The following is a 20,296-nucleotide window of genomic DNA, read 5'->3' as shown; positions in this document are numbered from 1 at the left end:
CTGTAACTACAATGTCACACGGCATTGCTAGTTCCATCACTATTTCGCCATCTGTCTCAGTGTCAGAAAATAGCTCCTCGTCCGAGAGCTCCCTCAGTGGGATATTTGCATTTGTAAACAGTACTGTCCGCCACTCACATCCTTCCATGTCAACGCCAATCACACATATTCTGTTTGCTGACACGTGTACTGCGTGTAAATCCAACGATAGCACTGACCCGGGAGCAGTGTCGGGGCTTGCTATGGGGCGGAAGAGGAATTCGGCTGGAATCCTCCAATCCATCCTTTTTAGTTCTGGTACTATGAGAGCCAATGTTCTCATGCCCTCAACAAACATCTCCTCGTTTCTTGGTAACCCTCTGATCTCTTGCATGATTGTGTGGCCGTGTATTACTGCTAATATGCGGAGGGGGCATATGCCTGGCGTCGAACATACGATACCGCTCCCTGTGAATGATATTGTCATATTTAGTTTGCTTAAGAGATCTCTCCCCAGCAAATTAATGGGAGAGTGTTCATAGTACAGTAAGGGTGCTTTCACTGTTTTACCCCCCACTGTCACATCCAATGCCTCTGTGTAAGGAACTTCAATTACAGCCCCAGAGAACCCCTGCGTCTCTAACGTTCTATTAGATAACGGGAACCGGCCCTCTCTAATGCATGATTTCTCCGCTCCCGAATCCACCATGAATATGAACTGCTTGTCTCCTATCTGCGCTCCTATCAATGGTTCCTCTGATGCATTGTGGGTCGTAGATAGTACTGGACACGCAAGTGCTCTCTGTGGGCTGTCCTATGCGGGGTGTCTCATTGCCCCCCCTTGATCAAAAATGTTCCCCGAAACTACTGACACCCCGCTGTAAGGTGCGGGAGCAGGCGCTCCGTTAGCTACTGTGGCGAAAGTGTTACCTGGCGTGTATTGCATATTGTCATTATTCTGTGGGTGGTTTTGTGTTCTGTACTGATGTCCGTGTAGTTGTGCATTACTTCTTTGTCCTACATTTTCTGGTTGTTGGTATTGTCCCATGGGGAGGCCGTAGGGGCTTCCTGGGTGGGGGTGACCGTACTGTTCTGTCTCCTGGAACCCGTTGTTTTGTCTGCTCCTGCACTCTCTTGAGTAGTGCCCCCATCTCCCACAATTCCAGCAGCTCCCCTGTGGACCTCTGGGACCCTGCCACCCATTTCCTCCCATTCCTCCATACCCTTGTCCTCCTCTTCGGCCCCTGTACCCACCTCTTCCCCCTCTTGGGGCCCACTCTTGCCACGTTGGACCTCCGTTCTGCTCCTGCTCAGTCCACTGTCGTTGTCCTTGTCCTGCCCAATTTGCTGCTATTCTTCCTTGTATTGCTATTTGCCCCTCCTCTCCTTCGTCTCCCTCCCTCATGAGTGGGAGCCCTGCTACCGCTGCTGCAACCTTCACCAGTTTTGATTGTACCAACTTCGCCTCGTCTGCCAACCTTTTCTGTGCTACTTCCCTCTCTCTCTCTTTGATCCTTTTGCAATGGTGCACTATTATACTTTGGATCTCTGGCCACCCCTTTGCCTCAACGCCCGCTATTTTATCGAGTGCCTTCTGCACCTCTTTTGGGAGCCCTCTCTTAATGATAAAATAAAATAGAGATGTGGATTGGTGCCAGGGCGTGCCCGTTTCCGCTCTCCACATCTCCTGCACCCGGAGAATGTAATCCATAGCATCCTCCCCGTCATTCATTGTACATTGCATTACTGACTGTAAATCAGGGGTATCTGGGAATGTCTCCCGCAGTGCGTCCCACACCCTTGCTCGTACTGTATTAAAGGAAGCCCCATCATGGCGATCGCAGTCCAACGTCACGGCCGGGAAACCAGCCTTAGCCCATACTCTGTCCGCTTGATCTCCTACTGCGGTTACTAGTAGGCTTTTCACATCGCCTACTGCCAACGGTATGCCGGCGGTATGTTTCTCAAATGCATATATCCACTTGCTCGCCCCTCCTGACAGCTGGGGCAATAATTTCATTAAATTAGCCTTATCCATCTGAGCCCATGGTATATAGTTTGGTCTCCCCCCCCCTCTGTGTATCAATGGAAGTTGTAACTTCCCTTTTGCGGTTGCACCCTCCCTTTCCTTAGTCGCTGCTGACTCCAATGACGCCATCTTCCCCACCCTATTTCTTAGTCGTCCCATCCATTCGTCGTCTATAGTCCCTAGCGAACATGCACCGTCCACCTCCTCGCTTTCCCCTCCTACTGCCATACTCAACCTATCACTCTCCTCCAACCCTCCTCTGACATCACATAACAAGTCCTCTCTGATCCCTCTCTCTCGTGATATATCACCAATGCTCCCTTCTACTGCTCCTACCTCTATTATTCGTGTCGGCTCTTCCTCAATTCTGAACAGTATTTCCCCCTTTTTCCATCCTTCCTCAATTTGTCTACTTTCGCTCGACGCTCTAGACGTGCGTCCTGATTGTGTAGGGGCGCACGCCGTGCGCTCACATATGTCTTTTATTCTTGAGAGTTCATCCCTTGCCACAGTAAGCCTCGACTCTAAGTCACTCGTTAACTTCTCTATATCCACCCTCTGTGTGCTTCCCTGGGCGCGCTCTCTGGTGCTTTCGTATGGCGGGGGGGCTGTTGGTCTTTGTGGTGTACCAGTTGTGGGGGGAGGCACATAAGTAGGGTCGCTATATCCTGCTGCGGGGGCTGGTTTAGGCAATATCGGGTACAAACTAATCACCTCCGCAGGTTGTTCTGTACGTAACTGTTCCTTTTCCTCTCTTGGAATCATCAGTGGATTATCTGTGGTGGAAGGTAGATCAATATTTGGTGCCGGAGCTTTGGGTGGGGGTACCTCCTCAAACAATCTCCAGAGGTCTAATATCTCCTTCCTATTTTGCCATTGTTTCCCCTTATACTTGAGGCTAATGCATGCTCGTACCATATCAAGAACGCTTTTGTCAAAAGACCCTCCCTCGGGCCAAATCTGGGGCAGACCCTCCCCTTTCAATTCTGTTACCCATTGATCGTGATATTTATTTATTCGTTCAGCGTATCCCGGTAAGCTCTTACAAATGTGTGACAAGGGAGTTTCGGCCCCCATCCTCTAAATCACTAACACAGCCGTGTCCACCTTCTTTACTTTTAGTTAGGTGTAGATATGTGTATGTATACCTTTATGGCACAGACAAGAGCGGACGTCTCAAAAATTATCACCCAATTTTATTCACTGCGCAAATCCTTTCTCACTCACCATAGCTCATCTCCTTCCCATTCCCATACACTCTCATGTGATTCCGCGTGCAACTGATCAAGTACTAGTTATGGTCAACACTCTCTGGCGCCACCTCGCGGTCAACCGGTCGTCTCCAACACTCACACGGTGCGCGCACCCTTCACAATGCTTTTCCACTCACACCTCGTCTTTTTTTTTTTTTTTTTTCCTCCCTTTCCTCCCTGGCCAGCTGTCCCTGTTTTTCTGCTAAGGTTACTATATTCACGTCTGTACGTGCCACTACTTAATCCCCTCTCCTACAAATGTGCTCTCTATTTTATAGTTCTTCTACGAGTATATTTACCTTATACCCTTTTCGCTTTCTCCCCCTGCCCCGTGGAATGGAAAAAAGAAATAGAGAGAGTAGCAATCACTAAAAAATATTCCCGGTGTCTCCCTTTGCCAGACACCAATAACTTATTTCTTACTTCTTCATATATTCCCAGTACTAGTTTAGATAGCACTATGCGGCGCCGCCTTCCACCCCCTTTCGGAGCTAGGTTTCCGTCACTTCTACCACTTCACTTATTTCTTACTCCTAATGGCCATATGCAAAGAAAAGATAAAGAAAGTTTCAAGACCCGTCTTTAGTAGACCCCCGTTATTCTTCTCCTCTACCTGTCCCCGTTCTTCTGTTCACAATTTCCCCTCCCTTCCCCTTTACGATCGCTCGCACTCAGTACTCACGTGCCCGTCTTGAACCGATAGTCTCCGAAACTGGGTCCGTCCAGGCAGTGTCACCGGTAACTCAACGGTCAGCCCCTGGCTCCGGCGAGCGGCACTCAAAGGGGATTTTTTTCCAATCGGGATCCCGTACCCTTTCTCATTGAGTGCGCACTTCTTATTGTGCCGGTCGCCGTTGGCGGGCAGCCTCCCGGAGCCGGCTCACCGTGCGTATCCCTTCTCGACCGGAGATTCTCGTGCCACAAGGGGGTCGTTAAAAAGGAGTTAGGAAAAATAATTTGGAGATATCACGTCGGGGTCACCACTGAAAGGAAGCGCCCCCAATTTCAGCACGATCCTCCCCGCAATGAGAGACAATAAGGGACTCTCCCGTAGTGGGAATAAGACCAAGACAGAGTGCGGGTGAGCGTAAGTGGGAGTTTATCCAAAGAATAGGGCATGCAAAGAACTCTGCAACCTCCGAGAGCGCTCTGTCTGACAATAGCAAAGACAGGCGTATTTCTAATACAAAAAACGTCATCAGAACCTACACACTATAGGGGGCACAAGTTAATTGGGATTGGGTGGCGTCGACTAACTATAGGTGTTGCTGCAGCGTGGTTGGTCTTGGCGTGAGGACGTCACTGGTCAGCCTCGTGGGTTGGGTTGGGCCTGGCAGGCCAGCTTGAGGTCATCCGAGCGGTGTTGGTATGCTGGGGCAGCCTGTGACAAAGATGAATACCTTTCCTGACTCGTTTGCCCTAGGCCATGCACACTGCAGTTATTCAAGAAACGACATTTAAGTTCATCAATAAATCGCTCAGCAGTTTGTCTTATAAAATAAACGCAACACATGAGGAATGCACCTCGTGAGAGGTCCGGTGGTTGTCGGTTGGGGTGAGATTTACCTGTGTCTTATTGACCGGTATTTTAGGTCGAGGGGCTGGGCTCTGGGGCCTGAGCCGAATGATACATGTCTGTCTGCCGCGTTAGAAGTTATTATATAAATGGGTCTCTGTGTCTTGTCCCAGTGATGGGGGTCGTCTTTGCACGGGGTCATGATTCTTGGGGTGGTCTAGGGGGGGTTGTGGAATTTACGAGAGGGTGCTGGTAGATCAGTGGATTTAAACGTGGGTTTATTACCGTGCTGTAAATAACACAGGTGGCGGGCTGTGGCCTTGGGTGCGGTACCGGGGCCTCTGAAGCGGCTCCAGCTTGGTTGGGGGAGGTGAGGGAGCGCGGCACAGGCCTTAGCTTCTTTATCTGGCAGGCTTGGTAGGGTGGGAGGGAGAATGGCCTTGCATATATTCACAAAGGTTTTTTCCTCGTGCGTTGCTAACTTTTGAATGCAGAACTTTTATAATGTTCCGCCTTATTTTGATGTTATTTAAACACACATATATATTTCAATTTCGTTACACATTTCTTTAATACAGTCGGTCCGAGTACCTTTTCGTTACCTGACATTATATTTACTACATGGTGTGATTATTTTATGTACATTAGACGTTACACGAGGTAGTTCTAGGTTATGGCCTACAGAAATTGATGCTCGCTGCTTTAGGTGATTAAGAAAACATATATGAGTTCAGGTTTCTACATAAAATTGTAAGAACACTTATACAGATAAAGGCTATACATTTGGTCGACATCTTTCTCTGTGGTTATAGCAGCACTAGTCCAGACCTGGGGTGGTATCATGTAACGTTACATCTTTATGGTTTATTCACAGTTTACAGGATCTGTTTAAACAGAGGTAGTTCGTTGATACCAATACTTGAATTATTTTCTACTTTCTTCAGATAGTGATGCTTCAGCTTTTTTCCCGTCACCCCGGCCTCGCGGACCAGGTCATGCGGGGTGCAATATTACATTGTGAACGATAAAATGTTACAGTGTTAGCATCTCGGGTTAGCTCATACCCGACTTTCTCATGGGAACGCGCTCGCAGCGGATCTACCAGGGCTACTGCGGCGGCGGAGATGCATGAAAGGCCCTCCAAAGGTGGGGGCCTCGTTACAGTGTGCTGAACTCACGCCATGTTTGCTAAACAAGATGGCTTCTAGGCCTAACTGAATTTTGGTATATGCAGGGAACGGATATGTGTGGGCAATGTCGTCGGCGGGTGACCCCTCCTCCACCTGGGCCCGGGTGGCATGAGGGGACGGCCACCGAGTCATGGTCCTCACCTGGGGAGAAGGCTGCAGGTGAGGAGGGCCTCGCGGCCAGTCCTCCCCTACAGTGTGCAGGGACATCATGGTAATGCATGTGAGACCAGTAATGCGTGAACCACATGGATGGTGCATGTGTTCCAATGAAACATGGGGAGCAGCATGCGGAATGCACACATGAATGCATGCCTGTCCCTGTTATTGGACATGGATGAGGGGTGAGAGATGGGTGCTGCCCTCATGTACATGTATGGTGTACATGTCTGTGTGTCTGAGAAGCGTGTGTGTGACTTTCAAACGCCATGGATGCATGACATATGTCCGTGATGATGTGTAGATTCACTTATGCAGTCTAGTCACCCTTGTATCCACTGTGTCTGTGGTGTACGAGCCATGATACATGACCCTGCGGTGATGTGTGTGCATGGGATCAGTATGAACCATGATGCATGTGAGTTTTAAGGCAACATTTATGTCAATAGAGGCCCTTGTACATGGATGCTGATGTTGAATGCATGCGCCGTGCCTGTTTCTGCATGTGTGTTGCCTGCATTGACCCATGTGTTGTAGAGGGACAGGATGGAAGTGACGTTTGACAGTGCCACTCATGTGTTATTGCTTCCTGTCTAGGGGACTATTGTACAGTACCCTGATGCTTGTGTTCTATGTCTCCCTCTACGCAGCATCGAGTGAAGAAGAGGGCGGAGACGGCGCTGTGGAGCTAAGCAGTGGGGATGCCTCCACCGGGTGGCGACGCAAGGCCCAGCCACCCTCCCAGGAATTGCCATCATCCGGGAGCGAGGGGACTGGTGCCGCGTCTGCCACTATGACTGTAGCGGAAGGGCCGGGTGAGCCCCCACAGGGGCTTGCAATGGCGGAAGACGGTGCGGAGACATCCAGGTTGGTGGTCTCCACAGAGGAGGAGGAGCCCGCTACTGAGCCGCACATGGGGCCTGGTGGGGGTAGTACCACTGGTGCAAGTGGTGCAGTCCAGGACCAGGGTCAGGAGGCAGCACAGGTCGCCACGGAGGGGCCTGTGCATGTCGCTGTCCCTGACCCTGTGACTGCACCACCAAGCACCAGCAGGGATGATATGATATGATATGGCATTTGTAACGCGCCTATACACAAGTGTTTCAAGGCGCGACGAGGCAGGGAGGGGGGAACAAGGGGAAGACAGACAACGATCCTACTAGGCCAGGTGTCATTCAGACCGCGCAAGTGCAGGGGTAGGGGGAATGGAAAAAGTGCAAGGGGAAGGGGGAGGGGAGGGGAGTGCAGTACAAATAAGTAGAATAGAAATAAAATAATAAATAAATAGGGCCAGCTGGTGGCAAGTGCAAGGTAAGTGCAGACAAGTGCTGGGGGGGGCTGTAGGGATACAGAGACAGTCCCGCAGTGCAGGGGTTGCCAGGGAGGCAGTGCAAGTGAAGAGTGACTGGGCCCAGGACAGAGGTCGGTGAGAGTGGCCCAGTTGCAGAATGAGTGCAGTTTAGGTGAAGAATTTAGCAGGGGAGAGGGAGAGAGAAAGCAGAAGTGAAGAGGAAGGTTTTGAGGTGCTTCCGGAACCGGAGATGGTTCTCCTCAAGTTTCAGGGAGGCAGGAAGGCTGTTCCAGAGGGAGGACCCTGCCGCGGAGAGAGATCTACCCCCAGCTCGTTGCTTCGAGAAGCGGCTGACCCTGAGGGAGTTGGAGACGGATGAGCGTAGAGCTCGGGAAGGAATATATTTAGGAAGAGAAAGTTGAAGGTATTTAGGCCCCAGGCCCCAGAAGGCCTTGTGGACAATGCAGAGGGTTTTGAACTTAATCCTCGCAGCCACTGGGAGCCAGTGTAGAGATTTCAGTCCTGGAGAGAAACGGCCCCTTGGCTTGAGGCCAAGGACAAGTCTCGCAGTTCTTTTCTGGATGAGTTGCAGAGGGCGGAGAGTAGAGGCAGGCAGATTAAGATAGAGGCTGTTACAGTAGTCCAGCTTTGAGAGAACCAGGGCTCGGGAGACAGTGAGCTTCTGGGGGAAGGAGAGGAAGGGAAGAATACCTCTGAGGAGGTGCAGCTGCCCCGTCGCAGGCCCGTCCCCAGGTAGGGGGGAGGCCCACATCATCTGGCTCTCCACTACCTGCGGACGAGGAGTCCCATGACCGTATGGGCTCTGTCCTGATTGGTGTCGCATTGCGCAGGCGTGTCTTTCGTGATGATGCGCGTGCTTCCTGGGGGATCACGCACGCCATCAAAAAGAGCTGCATTGCAACGTGGCACAGTTGGGAGGGGCCATGGTCGGTGGGTTCCTACATGTGTCGCACACTCTGGCGGACCTCTCCTCCTCTGTGGAGACTATAAGCCAGTCGTTCTCCCTGCCGTCCTCTGGCCCAGATTCCGACAGGGACCCCTGTGGACCTGGCCTGGCCAACACAGCCAGCTTGGTGGAGATCCCATCCCTGCCACAGTCGGGAGTCGGCGGTCCAGCAGGGGTGGACACCCCAACAACTGGAGACCAGCAGATGGAGGACGTGCAGGCATCATCGGACAGGGCACATGGACAGCAGCAGCAGCAGGCTCTAGGTGGGAGCGATGATGGCTCGGGGCCATCAACATCAGAGGGGCAGGCATCGGCCAGAGGGCAGGAGGACCCTGGAATGGGAGTGTCTTCTGTGTGGCTGCGGTTGGGCCAGCAGATAGATGCGGAGCGTCGGCGGGGTGGAAGAGGCGCGGCTCACCATGGTCAGGGCAGAGTTCTCCATGCGCCGGGCGTTGAGGCGGGCTGAGTGCCTCGAGGCAACTCACAGGGAGTTGAACAGGCCATGACTGCATCCCTGCGAGACTTTGGGGCCAGAGGAGAGGCCCGCCTCCAGGAGATTGACATGGAGTTCGATGATGCCCTGGCCCACAACATCACAGAGTGAGCCGTAGGACTTGCCCGCCTCCATTGTATATAGTTAGTTAGTGTTAGGTTTCCTTTCTCTTTTTTTTTCTTTTGGGACGCTTGGACAATGCCCCACGTTTCTGTATATAGTTCTTAATTAGGTATTTTTTTTTTTATAGGTTTAATTTCATTTGTTGGGCTCATGGACCCTGGTTTCAATCTTTGTACATAGTTGAACTGTGAATTTCTGAGAAAATACTATTTAACATCACCATGGATCAATGGATTTTTAAATTTAGGTTTCCTTTGGATTTGCTTTGGTGGACGGAGAGTTTGGACTAACTTTATTTTGGATTACTTTGGATTGTGACTTCATTTTTTATTTTTTATTTTTTCGACATGCATTTTTTTTCTTGTTTAAAATTATTTTCATACTTTGATTCCATTTGCTTCATTTTGTGCACAATACATTATGATTTATTACTTCCATGTGTGGTATTCGCTCATTGGTTTACTGCATGTCACAATGTGGGTTTACACAATCACTGGCACCCAGTGTGTGTGTGTGTGTGTGTGAAGGACATGTGTTGATGTGCATAGTTGACTTTTGGTTTGTGTCATGAAATAGGCCTTTCAGTGTGGGGTGGATGGGAAATTTGATTGTGTCTCAAGGCTGGGGTGGCGTGCAGTGGGATTTTGGTGGACATGAGGCCCATGAATGTGCATCTTTATGACATGTTGGGTGGGGACATGAGTCGGGGTCTGCTGGCAGTTGCCTGTCAATTCTGGGGAGTGGGAGTACAGGGGGACATGAGTCTGGGCCTGCTGGCAGGTACCCGTCAATGCTGGGTGGATGGGGGTGCAGGGGGACATGACTCGGTGCACACTGGTGCATGGTGAGATGTGGGCTGGCTGGGGGGCATGGCCAGGATGGATGGGCTGCCTACGAGACATGACCAGGGGTGCAGGGTAGTCCCCTGTGGTGTGGGCTGGCTGCAGGGGCTGGGGAGGGGGTAAAGAGCACACCTGGGAGGACCCACACTGCCAATTCACGTGTGGAACTCCCTCGCACCCCTCAGAATACACGTACCATGCTGACCCAGCTAAATCGCGTGTGATTCTCCCCGCGCACCCCTGAAATACACGTACCCCACTTGCACAGGGCCTATCGCGTGTGATTCTCCATGCACACCCCCGAAATACACGTACCCGCTTGCACAGGGCCTATTGCATGTGATTCTCCACACACAACCCCGAAATACATGTACCCCGCTCGCACAAGCCCTTTCGCGTGTGATTCTCCCCGTGCACCCCTCAGAATACACATACCCCGCTAGCACAAGGCCTATCGTGTGTGATTCTCCACGCGCACCCCCGAAATACACGTACCATGCTCGCACAGGGCCTATCGCATGTGATTCTCCACGCGCACCCCCTAAATACACGTACCCCGTTCGCACAAGCCCTTTCGCGTGTGATTCTCCCCACGCACCCCCGAAATACACGTACCCGCTCGCACAAGGCCTGTCGCATGTGATTCTCCACGCGCACCCCCTAAATACACGTACCCCGTTCGCACAAGCCCTTTCGCGTGTGATTCTCCCCACGCACCCCTCAGAATACACGTACCCCACTCGCACAATACCTACCATGTGTGATTCTCCACGCACACCCCGCTGCGAGCGGGGTACATGTATTCTGAGGGGTGCGCGGGGAGTTTTACAGACGTTTTTGTGGTTGGGGGGCTGTATGCTGGTCCACTGGCCTGTGCGCCATGTACAGGATTTGTGCGCTGTTCATGGTGCATGAGGCGGGGATAGGGGCGTAACTGGCGCTGCTGCAGTGTCACTGTGCCATTCTGCGCCACAGCTGGTTGTGGATGTTAAAATCCATGAATACGCTGTGCGCGGAAATGGATTTTGGCGCACGCGGCTGGCGCAGGCTGCCGCACGCGCACACTGTGCGCTGGCCGCGTGCTCCCCTTGTGCGCCGGATTCTATGAATTACCCCCTTAATGCATCTACTATGCTAGTCCATCCAAAATGTCGGATAGCCGCGGATGCCACATGTCCACAAACACATGATGTGCCATTTGCCAGGATATACCCATGGTTGCATACACTTCCACATCTACCCACGGGTAGCAATGATGCACACTGAGTGGATGCGGGATAGCCGCAGATAATTACAACATTGCCATCAACCAATTCCAATCTCGAAAACACACACATATTACGTACCCTACTCATACAAACTACTATAAATTCAGACTAGGAATCATTTTCCTGGAAACAGAGAAAGACTGCAGATATCATGACTGGTTTGATAACTGTGTGGATGATCGGAGACGGTTGGATGTTTTGGTTACTGCCTTTTTGTGAGAAACTAATGTTGACATGGACCTTGGTTTGAGAGATTTTACAATAAAATGGTTTGGATTGCGGGGAATGCGCTGGTTCCAGATTTTTCCAAAATTGTTAAGCCTGAAAAGTACAGGGCAGGCAGGTGTTATAACACTTCAATGATCTGGGGCATGTATGAGGTGTGTCCCTTACTTTAATGGTCAAACAAGAAATGGGAAAACTAATGGAACGATTTCCTCACACCATCTTTGTCTTTTCTAATTTGACTCAGAGGCAAAAATGGACATGGACCACCACATTTAATCGTAAAATTGAGAAATCACAGAGAAATGTTAATAAAGTAGTTTTAGCATGAGAGACCACAACCAATTATGGATTTCAAACAACAACATACAGTTCAAAAGGGCAATTTCTATAGACATGATGGAGTAAACCTAGTTTTTTAACTACTTTTATTTTCTTATTTATTTTATCCTTGGCTTTAACCGCAGTTATCACTCAAATCGACAGAAAACAAGATGGTGGCTATTTCATTTCTAAAAACCTCCAGTTTTGGGTAAATCCCTGAGATATCTGTATCAATTTTTGGGAAATGGCAATGCCCGTTCTCTGTCAAATATTTTAAAAACTACTGCACGGAATAAGCCCAAACCATGCATGGATCGTGAGTCAACGCTTCGTGCCCAAGTTGTTTCAGAACTGGTCCAAATCCATCCAGAGTTTTGGGCTGTGCGCTTTGGCAAAAATTTACCTTGTTTGTCTATAGGAAAACGAATGGGGAAGTAGGCAGCACTTTTGGAAAAATAAGTTTTTTTGATGCTTAATATAATTTTCTTTTTTTTAACTAATCTTTTCAGTCTGGTGGGCCTGGGGTTTTCAATCACTTTTGAAATTTCGGCAAAACCCATTACTCAAATCAAAAGTTATTATTGATAGAATTTTGAGGGGTTCCCATGGGAGTCTAGACTCACCTTAACTATAGGACAGCTATCGCTGCCCTATAATATATATATATATGTATATATTACACGGCCCGCAGTAGCAGGCGTGTAGTAATGGTTAAGTTGCTAAACTCATAGGAAGAGCACTTTTTCGGCGTCTTATAACTTTGCTCCCCCTGAAGGAATCCTCACCAAAAAAAAGTATATGGCCGGCTCTGAATTTTTTCACGAAGTTGGGTGAGGTTTCATGCAGGGGGGGCAAAGTACAGCCCAAATGGCTGGACGGATTTGCACCAAATTTGTGGCAGGAATGGGGGTTTCGGTCAGAAAGCGTGCTTTTGTGTGTTTGGTGGAAATCTAACCAGTACTTTTGTTGCAAAGGACTGAAATGTACGTCCCAAAAAATGTGTGATATCTGGGTCCGCTCCACGGACCCATTTCCCTGTTAGCTCTGCGTACTGAAGCCCCATTGGCCTGGCCTGTGGTATGCTGTGCTGTCGGCAAACAGTGGACGCGGCCGGTGGTTGGCTGGGGGGAAGCGTGCTGTGCATCAAAGGTTTTGGGATACGCCACCGTAGGGTATCGGAGGGCAGTGTTGTGGTGTGTGTGCCAAGCCTGCAATGCATTGTGTGCATGGCTGGGCCTCTTGTATGTAACTGTGTGGCCACTAAAAGTACTTATATCTGCCTCCGCTTCGGCGTCCCTTTTCCCTGTTTGGCGCGCAGTGAAAAATGTGATTGCACTGCAGTGTATGGTGACAGGTTGTGCGTGAATAGTTTTCGATAACGCTGGCATGTTGTTTCCGAGGGCAGTGTGGTGGCGAACAGGCCTGGAACATATAGTTTACAGCATCTGGTGGTGGGAAGAAGGGATGGAAAGGGTGGGGAGTGAGAAGTGTTGCAAGTGATAGATCTCATTAGAAGAAGATGGTGGTGTGCCAGTGGTATCAGTGAATAGTAGGCCAATTCGCGGTTATCTCAACAGGGAACAATCTTGTGTGGTCTTTGCAGGCAGCCGTTGTTATGGCATGGCACTAAGCCAGCGGCAATGTCTTTCTGTGATGAGTGGTGGCAGGCACATTTGCAGAAGGGAAGTGCATTCCACAAGACATGCACATTTATGGATAGGGTGTCCTGTGGTGTGCTGTGCGTGGTAAGTCCGTAGCCCCTTTAATGCATGGCTGCAGCCTTTGCACATAAAAGTATGTCCACTGGTTGAAAAGGTATGTCAACGGTTTAAAAGTCAGTGCCACATTGTTGTTGTGTGTGTGTGGTTTGGCTGCATTGCACATATTGTTGGTTGCATGGGTGTGGTGATTGGTAGAGCATCGTACAGTTGTCGGTGTATGGGTGGAGATGCTGCAATGACCAGTCCTGTGCTGTGGCCACTGGGTGCACTAATGCAATAGTGTAAATATGGTAGATCTTACGGTGTAAATGGTTTTTACATGTGCTTGCGAAGTGTGCATTGCACGGATTAGTAAGTGTTGAAGTGAACTTTGCAGTACTGCTTGTATGCACATAGTACAGTTTGGAGAGCAGGACCAATGTTGCGATGATTGTGATGTTTGGTTGGCATTATTACAATGGTTTCTGATTGGAAGTGGGTAGTGGTGCCAAATCCTCTGGTACGTTTGTGCATTACGGTAAGTGGAACATGTGTGTTTGCATTCCTGCTTTAGGGTGCAGAGGTTGGGTAGAAGTGCTGCTGTCTATGTTGCCTTTCTGAATTGTGGCACATGCCTACATGTTCGCCTGTATAACTTTGTTATGTTGTGGTGGGTGTCGGCAAGGTCTAGAATGTTGGGTGCACGGCCGAAGGCTGTAGGCTGTAGACCATGCACCCAATGGGCTAGCCGTTTATCACAGCCACCACAATGCAATGCAGTCATGCACTTGTCAGTGTGCATGCATGTCAGGTTGGTGACTTCTACGCAATGGTTGTGGAGGACATTGTAGAGTTGGTAGAGCAGTAGAAGTGAGCTGCTAAGTGTACAATAATATACGGTGCACATCATTGCGCCTGTTGCACAATAGGGAGCCACATGTCACCATTTTAGTTTGCTATGGTTAGGCTCTTAGAAGAACCTTGCTTTAGGAAGTGCTGTAAAATATGGCAGCATGAAAGGACATGCTCAGCAGCACACATGTAAAACAATGCACACAGCCTCCTACATACCGTTCACCACATGTGCACCCAACAGCTTAGGCCTTCACCACAGCCACTACAACATAATGTAGCCTTGCAGTTGTCACTCTGCATGCATTTGAAGTTGGTGACTTATACACAATGGTTGTGGAGGACATTGTAGACTTGGTACAGCAGCAGAAGTGAGCTGGTATGCGTACATTAGCATATGGTGTACATCATTGCCCCTGTTGAACAATAGGGAACCTCATGCCACCATGTGCATTTCCTATGGTTTGACCCTTATAACCCCCTTGCTTTTGGGAGTGCTGTAAGATATTGCAGCATGAAAGGCCGTGCTCAGCAGCACACATGTAAACTATGGCTAACGTACACAGGCTCCTACATTCCTTTCAGCACACCCAACGCAACTTTATGAAGCCATGCGTGCAAATATATTCCCGGGGTGAAAGCTGGCAGGCTGAATTGCAGATGGGGAGTGCAGTGCACATGGCATGAGCATTTACCCATAGCCTGTAGTATGGTGTCTTTTCAGTGGGGAGGGCCAAGTGCCTTGTATGTATGGATGGAGTGGAAAGCGAAAAAAGGAGTCCTCCTGCTTTACTGTGCCGTGGCCCTCCTGTTACCTGGGGAAGCATACGTACCACGATCTCCGTTTCTCACCATGCTGGCCAATGGAAATGGGAGTATGGCCTTTGTCCAATCAGGTGATCAGGGTGTGCGTCACAGGCAAGAGCACCAATAGGGAGAAGGACTCCTCCTGCTTCACTGCGGTGTGGCCCTCATGGTACTTGGGGAAAAGCACGTGGCACATTCTGCGCTTCTCAGCATGCTTGCCAATGGAAATGGGACTATGGCCTTTGTCCAATCAGGTGCTCAGGGTGTGCATCACATGCAAGAGCACCAATAGGGAGAAGGACTCCTCGTGCTCCACTGGGGCGTGGCCCTCACGGAATTTGGGGAAAGGCACGTGCCACATTCAGCACTTCTCACCGTGGTGGCCAATGGAAATGGGACTGTGGGGAATGTCCAATCAGGTGCGCAGGGTGTACGTCACAGGAAAGGGCAGTAATCATTTTTTCATTCGTTTGTGTAGTGAGGCTGGCAAACATGGCAAGACGCACAGTTTGCGTCGTTGGTGTTGCCTTTGTGGAAGATCTGTACGTGTATGCCCTCCAAGAAGGCTTTTGTGGCAATTTCGTTTTGGAGGGAGTGGATGCTATGTGATGCAGTGTCGAAGCGGGCTGTTTCGGCGGAGTGCTTGTAGAATGTCGACGCATGGCCTCTTCGGCAACTGTACATGTTGTGGTCATGCACTTTGGAGCCTTCTTTTTGGGTTCCATGCCTTGTTCCCGTGTATACCGTCAACTGAAGAAGATGATGAAAGCAAAGCAGCACATTTTTCCCACTGCCAAGGTGCTTTTCTCATGTATACCACCGAGAATAGTGTGGAAGTATTCGAATGATTCATGTCGCCAGCCAGAGGTCAGAAGGGGTCTCATCAACAGAAGCATGTGTGACTTCTTGAGTGCTGCTGGGATGTTCTCCTGTGAGAATAAGATCATTGGTACTCGATATATAAACCTTTTCAAAGGAATAGGCATGTCTTTGTCGAACAGTGGCAATGACATTTTGTTTCACAATCCACAGGCTACACTGAAGACCCTCTTGTAAGAATGTGAGCTGACGTTGAAAACACAAAATTACTTATAGAAACTGCAAAAAAATGTTTTTCTATGCAGCAAAAAAGGCTCTTTTAAGAGCCGGCACAACTAACGACGTCCCCTACCCTGGTTGAAAGTTATTAACCCACGCCCGCGCGCGCACAGCACAAAAAGTCTGCGAATATCGCGATAGTTGCAAGGTGGCACATGTTAGATACACCCCTTTTGCAGATGCCGGACATAGAAATGGGCCTGTAGAGGCTCCGGGATTGGTCAATAAGGTTTCTGGGTGTGATGTGTATGCACAGACTGTGGTACACAGTGTATTTGTCGACAGAAATGCAGAAGGTGCGGATATGGCTGTGTGTTTCATGAGCCACAGCGTGCAGATTTTAGGGGAGATCGAAATACATTGACTGAAAGTGAATGGAAAACACTGTGCATTGGCTGGTCGTTTTGGAATGTATCATGTGCATGTGTAGTGCTACGGAGTACCTACAATGAAGTGACTGATTTTGGTTTGTCTGTGTGACACTTTGGTGACACGCAATCATGCCGATTTTATTGTTCATTGTGGAGGGAAAATTGCACAGCATGTTACACAAATTTTATGTTTTATAAAAGTGATAAGACACCCAAAAAGTGATCTTTTTATGAGTTCAGACACAATGGAAAAAAAAGTTTCTTGCGCTTACAGCCCAAGCCGTTGGACCGATTTTCGCCAAATTTGGACAAGGAGTGGTGGCTTGATCCCGAAAGAGGGCTTTTGTAAATCTGGTTTAAATCCGTCCAGTCATTTAAAAAAAACAGCCCAAAAAGTAGGTTGAAAAAAATGTGTCATATCTGGGTCCGCCAACTCACTTCCTCATTCGGAGTGTGCGGACGCCTCTGGACCAATCAGAGAGCATGTGATGTTCGTGGACCTTATACGTGCCCACTGATTGGATGTTTAAAAACATGAGCTGCGTCATATCTAGTCGACACCAGTACCTCTCCCCATCAGCACTGCTCTTAAGGGTCTACCACCTGTTGGCTGTGCACACCACCCTTGGGACGCCTCTGCCCTAGCAATTAGCCAGTGGTCTTCCATCTTGGTATCCCTTGGCACTTCCTGCCTGGGCTCCCATCAGCACTTGCCCATCCCTACTCCCCCTTTCATTCATGCACTTCTTTCACTGCACAATGCTTATGTGCATTTATAGCAGAACTGTGTAAAAAGTATTTGTATAAGTAAGGGAAATGCAGACGCAAAGGTTTTCTAGAACATTGTTAAGTGGCAGTTAGTGTGTGGAAGTTTAATGTGTAGAGTTTCTGTAGGTGATTGGTGGATGGATGTGTGACTGTTCAAAAGCAGGCACTGAGGGAATGTTACAAACATAAAAGTAAAAAGAGTAGAAGGGCTGTCCAGTGCGATGGTGTACATGTGCCATCCGGGTCTTTTAATGATTCATGGCCTGGAAAGGGGACTGCGGAGACCGCGGATAGTCATGAAGGTCCATGCATTATGGTCCTTATTGTATGCTAGAGAAAAGTATTTGGGACAGAAAATTGATTCTGTCCTTTTATTTTTTTCTGTAGTATGCAATTGTCCATTATTTCCATTAGCATAGTACAAAAACAAGTGAGCTAGATATGTGATATCATCAGTGATGTCATCAATGACATTTGTGATGTCACCTTTGATGTCCTGGGTGTTAGTCTTAGCAGTGCACGGTAGTGGCGTGAGTAATGGTTGTTTAACTTACCATGACTGGCGAATTTCTGAGGTTGTTCGGTTTTACTTGTACCCAAAACGTCCCTGTAACAACGTTTTATTACTGGACTTCATAGGTTTTTATTAGTGCAACTTAACCATAACGTCCCTTTAACAAAGTTTTCTTCACTGAATATATATATATATATATATATATATATATATATATATATATATATATATTCTTTCTAGATCCTGCATCCTTTTGAGGGGTTCAGCAGGAGCTTCTGAATAACCTTGGCATTGGCTACTGCATATACTAACTACCTATGTTGATCTGCTTCTGATTTTTTTTTTAAACTAAATACTACACCTGTGCCTCTGTTGAGACATGATATTGTATTATTGTTATTATTATTAGTAGTAGTACTATTAGTAGTAGTAGTATTAGCATCATTGTTACTGTATATTTTTATTGAGCAGACATACCGCAGAGGCAACAGAACACTATGCAGGTCATAGAGCAAAACATTGGTAATGAGAATTTCTCAAGTCATCAAGAAAATATTAGTAATTATTATTACAGTGCAACATATGGATGTGGGTGTGCTAGGTTTCTTTGGGAGATCTCTTGCTGTGTGTTCTTTCAGTGGGAATGCTGTATGAAACTTTAGCTAATGTTTGGTTACAACCATCCTCTTATCACATGTTACAGCTTCCCAAAGACTGTACGGTCGCCATAAAAGGCCGTAAAACAGAATATGTATGTTCACTGTGTCTCTAACATACTCTGATCATGCAAGGAAAATGAAGGGGGGATTATTTATGGTAAAATCAAATGACCTGTGCATGTTCACCAATGCCAAGTGCACCAACCCTGCTGGAGCAAGGAGCATGGCAGATTCTTGCATGTTTACACGGGGGAATGGGGGTGTCACATGCACTGGATAGCTGCCTTCCTATGCATGTCCTTTATTAATGGGCTCTCTGCATCATATACTTGCACATTTAGTATCCATTTTTGATAAACATGTGTGTTCTGAGCTTTGTAAATCTGCCCGGAAGTGTGCACATAATAACAGGCATGAAGAGATTTTGATTTTCAGACCAGCAAACATTTGTAATGTGTGTGCTTTGCCGTAAGGGGCAAAGGGTTTTCTTTTACGACTATGTAACCTAGTTATGTATGTAATGCATAGTGGAAACTTTTTATAACACTTCGAACTAAGTCATTCACCTTTTTCCTTAGATTCAATTAAAATCTACTCTCTTGTAGAATGTGGGGATTTAACATGTTGTTTCTCTTGGCCACAGACACATTAACACAGTCACTTGAGGCTGAAATATCAGCTTTCATCAAATGGAAGGTAAGGACCCACTAATAGATGTGAATATGGATGCATCACTTCACAACTCATAGCAGGCAGGCCGAGCCTGGCCCTACCCACTAGTTTGGCACAGCATGCTCACCGGGCCACCATTTTCTAACTCTGCTCTTGATGCTTGGCCAGTAAAAACCTGCACCTGGTTCCTTCCTCCAGCTTCCACTCTTACCGCTTTCACCGCCCCAATTAAAATGACTTGGCCTCCGAAATATTACTTTGTTCCAATTTCAATATTTTAATATGAACAGCTGAAAGTTGTTCTGTATTTTATACTCCACCGAGATAGATTTACAGATGGAATTTGGACGCAGAACTTGATCGACTAGAAGCTATGAGCATTTGTGTTTGACTACTGCGGAGGAGCATAATGTGCCTGTTTTGGCACCATTTAAAAACACCCTTATATTGCATGGGCAAAAGTTAGTTCATAATTAATTTATTATAGATTAATGCTTGTGAGGCCAGGGGTGTACAATAATGTTTCTGTGGTATCTCTATTCTGGGGCAATAGTGTTACCATAATAGGAGCTGAAAGATAGATATATGGTGTATCATTCACCATAACATTGGAATGTTGGGGGTACCAGTTAGAAAAAGGGGTCATGTCAGGTGTAAACCACTAATAGCACCCTCATTTGAATCCTAAGTCTCAACCAATCAGGATGCTTGTATTGCAGACACTAACTGCCAATAGTTGCTTGCAATTACGAGGGTCCTGTTGGCTGAGACTCAGCCTGTGTCCTCTTCCATTTCCACTTGGCTGTAGTTGCTCCCCTGGTTGTTACCTCCATCCCACCTACATTCACAGGCCATTACTTACCTGGATCCTGGATGTGTTATTGAAGTCACAGACTCAATGGTATGGATCCTCAAAAGAGAAAGAAAAACAAATTAAATAAGTATTATTTATTTATTTGCAAACCAGTTCATATTAAAAAGTTCAGGCAAAAAGTTACAAAATGTACAGATGTACAATACAATTAACATCAGTGCCCAATACAACAAATATCATGTTATAACACGACATGGCACCATCCCTCATCAGAAACACATACATGTTTGCACAATTACCAGCGCAATAAGGTCTCAAGCTACACGACCTGAAGCATAAAAACTCTCAATGTGTGTGAACATGGACAAAGACGCAGCACAAT

Source organism: Ambystoma mexicanum, chromosome 6q (assembly GCF_040938575.1).
Source record: "Ambystoma mexicanum isolate Mex_15411 chromosome 6q, UKY_AmexF1_1, whole genome shotgun sequence".
Classification (NCBI taxonomy): domain Eukaryota; kingdom Metazoa; phylum Chordata; class Amphibia; order Caudata; family Ambystomatidae; genus Ambystoma; species Ambystoma mexicanum.
The sequence above is the reverse complement of the archived record's forward strand: the minus strand, read 5'-3'. Positions refer to the sequence as shown.